The sequence below is a fragment of the Somniosus microcephalus genome, unplaced genomic scaffold (genome assembly GCF_052327205.1).
Source record: "Somniosus microcephalus isolate GS21.2 unplaced genomic scaffold, FLI_Smic_1.0 unresolved_chr8, whole genome shotgun sequence".
Taxonomy (NCBI): domain Eukaryota; kingdom Metazoa; phylum Chordata; class Chondrichthyes; order Squaliformes; family Somniosidae; genus Somniosus; species Somniosus microcephalus.
Genome location: NW_028225186.1, coordinates 6037134 through 6044837, shown reverse-complemented (window position 1 = coordinate 6044837; position 7704 = coordinate 6037134). Strand labels below are relative to the sequence as shown.

Here is a 7704-nt window from a genome sequence, read left to right as displayed (position 1 = left end):
TCTCCATGGCATCTGTTCTGATGAGGCCACCTTCCATACCAGTGCTTTCGGTATGTCTTCCATTTTCCTCAACTGAGGATCCCCCTCTACCATGGTTGACATGACACTCGACCTAGTCTGTTCCATTTCCCACACGACTGCTCTCACCCCTTCCGCTCACTCCCAGAAACATAATCGGGTTCCCCCCTTGTCCTCACCTTTCACCCCACACGCCTCCACATTCAACGGATCATCCTGCGCCATTTCCACCACCTCCAGCATGGTCCCACCATCAAACACATCTTCCCCTCCTCCCTTTCAGCATTTCGAAGGGACCGCTCTCTCCATGACAGCCTGGTCCACTCCTCTATCACGCAAACACCCCTTCTCCTTCGCCCAGCACCATCCCATGCATGTGCAGATGATGCAACACCTGCCCTTTTACCTCCTTCTTCCCATCGCCCAGGGCACCAAACACTCCTTCCAGGTGAATCAGCGATTACCTGTACTTCTTACAATTTAGTTACTGTATTCGCTGAATCTACATTATGACACCAACAGCAGATTGGGTGACCGCTTTGCAGAACAGTCGGCAAGTGTGACCCCGAGCTTCTGGTCGCCTGTCACTATAATTATCTGCTCCACTCCCTCTCTGATCTCTCCTTCCTTGGCCTGTTACACTGTTCCAATGAAGCTTTACGTATGCTCGAGGAACAGCACCTCATCTTTCTATTTGGCACTTTGCAGCCTTCTGGACTTAACACCGAGTTCAACAATTTCAGGCTATAAATTGGCCCCTGTTTTTCTTTTAATTTTTTAATTTGTTCTCATATTTCCTGACATGACAGTTGTTAATGTTTCTGCCATAATCATTCACACCTCATCTTGAGCCATCCTTTGTTCGTTAACTTGTCCTATTACCTCTCCTTTTGCCTTGCACCATCATCCCTTCTGTCAGTCAATCTCTCCTGCCTTCCATTCTATCACAGACATTCCCTTTGTTCTTACCTCGCCTCCACCCACCCCTGCTTAAAAATCCCTCTTCCCTAACCTTTTCCTGTTCTGACAAAGGGTTCGGCCTGAAAGGTTAACTCTGTTTCTCCCTCATTCAATGCTGCCTGACCTGCTGAGTCTTTCCAGTATTCTCTGTTGTTATTGAAATGAACACAATGACGGAGTTTAATCACTCATTATTAGGATTTGTTCAGCTTACATTTGTGTGGCCGCGTGGCCTAATGGATAAGGCGTCTGACTTCGGTATAAATTTTGAAGCCATCAGAAGATTATAGGTTCGAATCCTGCCGCGGTCCTTTTACACACTTTTTAATTTGTGTTCAACTTTAGAAAACCAAACCGCGTTTGCACTCTTGTCCTTCCAAACATTGCAGGGTTCCTTATTAAATGGAATTTTTACGTGTTCTTACGTGTAAATTTCTCACTGATCTTTGCAAATAGTTTCAAACAAATCCACAATATCTAATTGATGACAAATTAGTGTTTTCAATTGGAACAACAGCTTTGTGTTAATCGGTGTCATAACGTGCAGTGGATGGAATTCTGATCAGTTTCGGGGCCAGTGATCTCCACAGGGAACCGATGAAATAAAATAAAGAATTTGCAGCGGAATCATTGCGAGCAGGGTTCGAAACTGCGTGGCGAAACCCCATTGGATTTTAAATCCAACGCCTTAACCACCCGGCCATCGCAGCTTGTTAAATGTAAATGTTCAACAGTGGAATGACTGGTGCAAACTATTAGACAACTGCCCTGCACAATATAAATGGAAGGAAGTTGTGTGACAGCTGTACACAGAGGCCTGGTTAGGCCTCTGTGTACAGTTCTGCGCACTGCACCTTGGAGGATGTGCGGTGCAGATTCACGAGTGGGTTACCAGGGCTCCAAAGGTTAGACTATGAGCAGAGATTACATAATCTAGGCTTGTATTCCCTGGAATATTGATGATTAAGGGCGGAGATCATAGAAATACAGAAATTAACGCCAGAGAAGGAGGCCATTAGGCCCATCGGGTCTTTGCCAGACGAAAAAGAGATATTTTGCCTAATCCCACTTTCCAGCTCTGGGTCCGTAGCCCTGTAGGCTACAGCACTTCAAGTACATATCCATAGTGCTTTCTATTAATGTGATCGGTAGTGACTTCCAGATCCGCTCCACTCTCTGTGTGAAAATGGTTCTTGTCAACTCCTCTTTCATCATTTTACCAGTTACTTTCAATCTACGCCCCTGATCATTGACATTTCTGCTAAGGGAAATAGGTCCTTCCTATCCACTGTATCTTGGCCCCTCAGTATTTTATGCACCTCAATTGTGTTTCCCCTCCACCTCCTCTGCTCCAAAGTAAAAACCCAACCCCATCCAATTTTTACTTATAGCTAAAATTTTCCAGTCCTGGCAACATCCTAGTAAATCTCCTCTGTACCCTCTCTAGTGCAATAACACCTTTCCTGTACTGTGGTGACCAAAACTGTCTGCAGTACTCTAGCTGTGGCCTAACTAATGTTTTATACAGTTCAAACATAACAACTCAGTTCTTGAATTCTATACCTTGGCTAATAGAAATATAGAAACATAGAAGATAGGAGCAGGAGTAGGCCATTCGGCCCCTCGAGCCTGCTCCACCATTCAATGCGATCATGGCTGATCATCCACATTCAGGACCCGGTCCCTGCTTTCTCCCCATAACCGTTGATCCCTTTAGCCTTAAGAAATATATCCAACTCCTTCTTGAATATATTTAATGAATTGGCCTCGACTGTCTTCTGTGGTAGAGAATTCCACAGGTTCACCACTCGCTGGATGAAGAAATTCCTCCTCATTTCAGTCCTAAATGGCTTACCCCTTATCCTTAGAATGTGACCCCTGGTTCTGGACTCCCTGACCATCGGGAACATCCTTCCTGCGTCCAGTCTGTCTAATCCTGTTATAATTTTATAAGTTTCAATGAGATCCCCTCTCATTCTTCTAAACTCCAGTGAGTTGGGGGGAGGTGGAGTCTAGGTCAAGGGGACCTTACCCTAAAATAGGAACCAGGCCGTTCAAGAGAGAATTTAGGAACCATTTCTTCATACAAAAAAGGTCGAAGTGTGGAGCTCCCTCCAACAAACGGTAGTTGTTGCTAAATCATTTAATGATTGTTTATCTGAGATCGATAGACTTTTGCTAGATCAGGTTATTAGGGGAAAATAATAGACTTGTTTAACAAAAATTTCTATTAATATAAGTATACTTTAAAAAGGATGGCGAGTGTGACCCACCTGGTGGGTAAATAGGCACGGTGCATGTAAGCAGATCTGCAGTGTAAGTAAAGGTAGTGTGCACCCTGGTGGCTGAATGTGCATGGTGCATGTTAGATAGTCTGCTTCTTTACAGACAACTGATGGCTGCCTGTGATTCATCAATTCAGGACGTTTCTAACCAACAGCTTTTTTGGACTGAATGATGCATACGATTTGCTTGTCCCAGTAATAAAGTGATTCATTCTGTGTGTGTATAAAAGGGATCAACTATCAGTCCTCGATCATTCTGGGACTAGGGACAGGGTCACTGGCAAGGTTTAGAAGCGAAGCAGGGTGAGGCCTAGTTAGTACCTTGGAAGGATGACCATCAGGGCAGACCAGGTGCAGAAGGTCACGGGAGGAGCAGTTGGTGAGAAGGTCACGGAAGGAACCCCGGGAGGGGCGGCTGGTGAGCAGGCCCGGGCGTTGGGCTGAAGATTGTCAGACAGGAGGAATGGTGGAAATGGAATGGCGGCGCGCACAGACGCAGCGGCTTTGCTTTTCCCAGGATGGTGCTATTTACCTTTAATGTTATTTGTACTGGACTCATGGGAGTTTGCAACATCACATTTCGTTGTTCATGTACTTGTGCATTGTACAATGACAATAAAGTAGAATTATTATTATTCTGTGTCTGATTAAAAGGGATGTGCTGTCAGACCCGGATCATTCTGTGTCTGTTTAAAAGGGATGTGCTGTCAGTCCCGGTTCATTCTGTGCCTGTTTAAAAAGGATGTGCTGTCAGTCCCGGATCATTCTGTGTCTGTTTAAAAGGGAGGTGCTGTCAGTCCCGGATCATTCTGTGTCTGTTTACAAGGGATATACTGTCAGTCCTGGATCATCCTGTGTCTGTTTAAAAGGGTGGTGCTGTCAGTCCCGGATCATTCTGTGTCTGTTTAAAAGGGATTTGCTTTCAGACCCGAATCATTCTGCGTCTGTTTAAGAGGGATGTGCTGTCAGTCCCGGATCATTCTGTGTCTGTTTATAAGGGATCTGCTGTCAGTCCCGGATCATTCTGTGTCTGTTTAAACGGGATGTGCTCTTCGTACAGTTCATGTCAGTCCCGGGCCATTTCAAAATCATGAGCGGTCTAGTCAGAGCAGATAAAGCTCGAAGGTCCAAATTGCCTAGTCCTGCTCGTATTTGTTATATTCTTATGTTATTTTAAGTAGAGAGATATAATCTGTTCTGATTGCCAGAAGGGTCGAGAGCTGAAGGACACAGATTTAATGTGACATGCAAAAGATCCAAAGGCAACATGTGGAAAAACATTTTTATGCAACGAGTGGTTAGTAACTGCAATGTGTTACGGAGGCAGATTCAGTCGTGACCTTCAAAACAGAATTGGATAAGTACCTGATTGAGCAAAAATTGCAGAGCTACGGGGAACGGGCAGGTGTGCGGGTGGGGCCAGCTGAAGTGCTCTTGCAGAGAGCCAGCACAGGCTTGATGGACCGAATGGCCTCCTTCTGTGCTGTAACCATTCTATGATTCTAAGATCATTCTGTATCTGTGTCTGTTTCAAAGAGATGTATTTTCAGTTGCGATATCTGTGGCAAACCACTGTTGTTAGTATTGATGTTCACCACTGTTGTTAGTACTGTTGTTCACTGTTAGTACTGTTGTTCACTCTTGCATATTGTTGTACTTGTCTGTTCATGCCTCAGCTGACTCCGCCCCTGGCTCCACTCTCATGGCTGGGTATAAAGGTCACTGCTCGGCAGCCCCTGGCCCTTTTGGATACCAGGCAACCACATGAGGCATGCTCTGTTCTTTGGTAATAAAAGCCTGTTTATTACTTTCTCAACATCCAGTCTTTTGTAGCAATTGATAGTGCATCAATTTTATTACCAAAGTTAAATGTTGGCTGCGGATGCTGATCAACCGATGGCGCAAAACGCTGAGCAGCAGGCGCTGCTGCGAGCCCTCAGACCAACATGCCTGGACCTAGACCCCCAAGAAGCGGGTTCGTCGACTAAATTCGCACAATGGCTGCGTTGCTTTGAGGCGTATCTGGAAGCCTCGACCGTGACTCTTGATGAAAATAAACTGAAAATCCTGGCCTCGAAGGTGAGCCACCAAGTCTACACTTTAATCCAAGATGCGACGATCTACGCGGCGGCTATCGACCTACTGAAAGGGCAGTATGCACGCCCGGTTATCACGGTCTATGCCAGGCACCTTTTAAGATCTCGCAGACAGCAGCCCGGGGAATCGGTGGAGGCCTTCCTATGGGCACTGCAGGTACTCAGACGCGGCTGCGACTGCAAGGAAGTATCGGATGCGGCACATGTGGAGGGACTGATACGACACGCTTTCATTGCGGGTCTATGGTCCGACTACTCCCGGCAGTGGCTGCTGGAGAAGGGTGAAATAGACATGACAAAAGCAGTGTCCCTCGCGCTCTCGCTCGATGCGGCCCACAGAAATATGGACGCTTTCTCCCCTAATCGCCCGGCGCCGTGGACGCCGCAATCTTGGGCCATGGGACCACCACCTCCGACTGCTGCAGCGATGTCCAAGGCACAAAAATGCTATTTTTGTGGCCAAGCTAAACACCCTGGAGCACGCTGCCCCACGAAGAATACTACCTGCTCCGGCTGCGGGAAGAAAGGTCACTACGTTATCGCCTGCAAAGGGAAGACCGCTAACGCCAGCAGCGTCGCATGCGAACTGTGGGCGCAGCCATCTTGCCCGCCATCTTGGGCTCCCCCAGCCGCGTGGGGATCGGGACCGTGGGCGCCGCCATTTTGTCCGCCATCTTGGATGCCTCCGTCTTCGGTTACCGGGGACCCGGACTCCACCACCGCCTCATCGGACGACCGCATCAACGCGCTTGAACATACGTTGGCTTCCGTGATGCTGGATCAATCTCTCCCACATCAACTGTCCAGGTCCATGATGGACATTATTGTAAACGGCCGCGCCACTACCTGCCTTTTTGACAGCGGGAGCACGGAGAGTTTTATACACCCCGACACGGTGCGCAGTTACTCTCTCCCGGTCCTGCCGATGCGTCATCGCATCTCTATGGCTTCCAAAGCCCAGTCAGCTGAAGTCGGTGGCTACTGTATGGTGACTCTTTCAGTGCGGGGTACTGAATACAAAAATTTTAAACTTCTGGTCCTGCCAGATCTCTGCGCTGCCGTCCTACTGGGGTTGGATTTTCAGTGCCACCTTAAGAGTGTCACTTTAGCGTACAGTGGACCCCTCCCCCCTCTCACGGTCTGCAGCCAGCAGTTTTTAAATCGCCCGCCGCGCGCCATTTGCAGCCTCTCCACCCTTAAAGTCTCCCCCACCTCCTTGTTCACTAACCGCACCCGCGACTGTAAGCCCATCACTACCAAAAGTAGGCATTACAGTGCCGGGGATAGGGGTTTCATTAAATCCGAGGTAGCGAGACTCCTGAAGGAAGGGATTTTCGAGAGCAGCAATAGCCCATGGCGAGCACAAGTGGTGGTGGTGAAGACTGGTGGAAAACAGCGCCTAGTTATTGACTACAGCCAGACGATCAATCGCTACACCCAGTTGGATGCATTCCCACTCCCCCGCATATCTGACATGGTCAATCAGATAGCACAATACCAGGTGTTCTCGACGATTGATCTGAAGTCGGCATACCACCAGCTCCCCATCAGGGCTGAGGACCACCAGTACACAGCTTTTGAAGCTGACGGTCGGCTCTATCACTTTCTCAGAGTTCACTTCGGCGTCACCAACGTAGTTTCTGTCTTCCAACGGGAGATGGACCGGATGGTTGACAAGAACGCGCTCCAGGCCACTTTCCCATATCTAGACAACGTCACCATCTGCGGCCACGACCAGCAGGACCACGACGTTAATCTATGGAAATTCCTCCGGGCGGCCCAGCGGCTGAATCTCACATACAACAAAGACAAATGTATGTTTCGTACTAAGCGCCTTGCTATTCTTGGCTGCGTAGTGGAGAACGGAGTCATCAGCCCAGACCCCGATAGAATGCGCCCTCTTATGGAGCTTCCCCTCCCCCACTGCCAGAAAGCACTGAAGAGATGCCTGGGGTTTTTCTCTTACTATGCTCAGTGGGTGCCCAACTATGCGGATAAAGCCCGACCCCTCATCAAGTCCGCCTCCTTCCCCCTGACAGCAGAGGCCTGTGCAGCCTTCACTCTCATAAAAAGCGATATTGCAAAGGCCAAAATGCACGCTGTGGATGAGTCCATCCATTTTCAAGTGGAGAGCGATGCATCCGGCTTTGCCCTAGCTGCAACACTTAACCAGGCGGGGAGACCCGTGGCCTTTTACTCAAGTACCCTCCAGGGCCACCAGATTCGACACTCCTCTGTCGAAAAGGAGGCCCAGGCCATTGTGCAAGCCGTGCGACATTGGCGGCATTACCTGGCCGGAAAACGATTTACCCTGCTCACTGACCAGCGTTCAGTGGCTTTTATGT

The 7704-nt window shown here is 48.4% G+C and overlaps 1 non-coding gene across 1 annotated transcript; it reads right to left on the bottom strand.

Moving 5' to 3' along the window:
• Positions 1 to 1606: 1606 nt before the first annotated feature.
• trnal-uaa (transfer RNA leucine (anticodon UAA)) lies at positions 1607 to 1688 on the bottom strand. The gene has a single exon. It is a non-coding gene; the product is annotated as a tRNA-Leu (tRNA).
• Positions 1689 to 7704: the final 6016 nt, after the last annotated feature.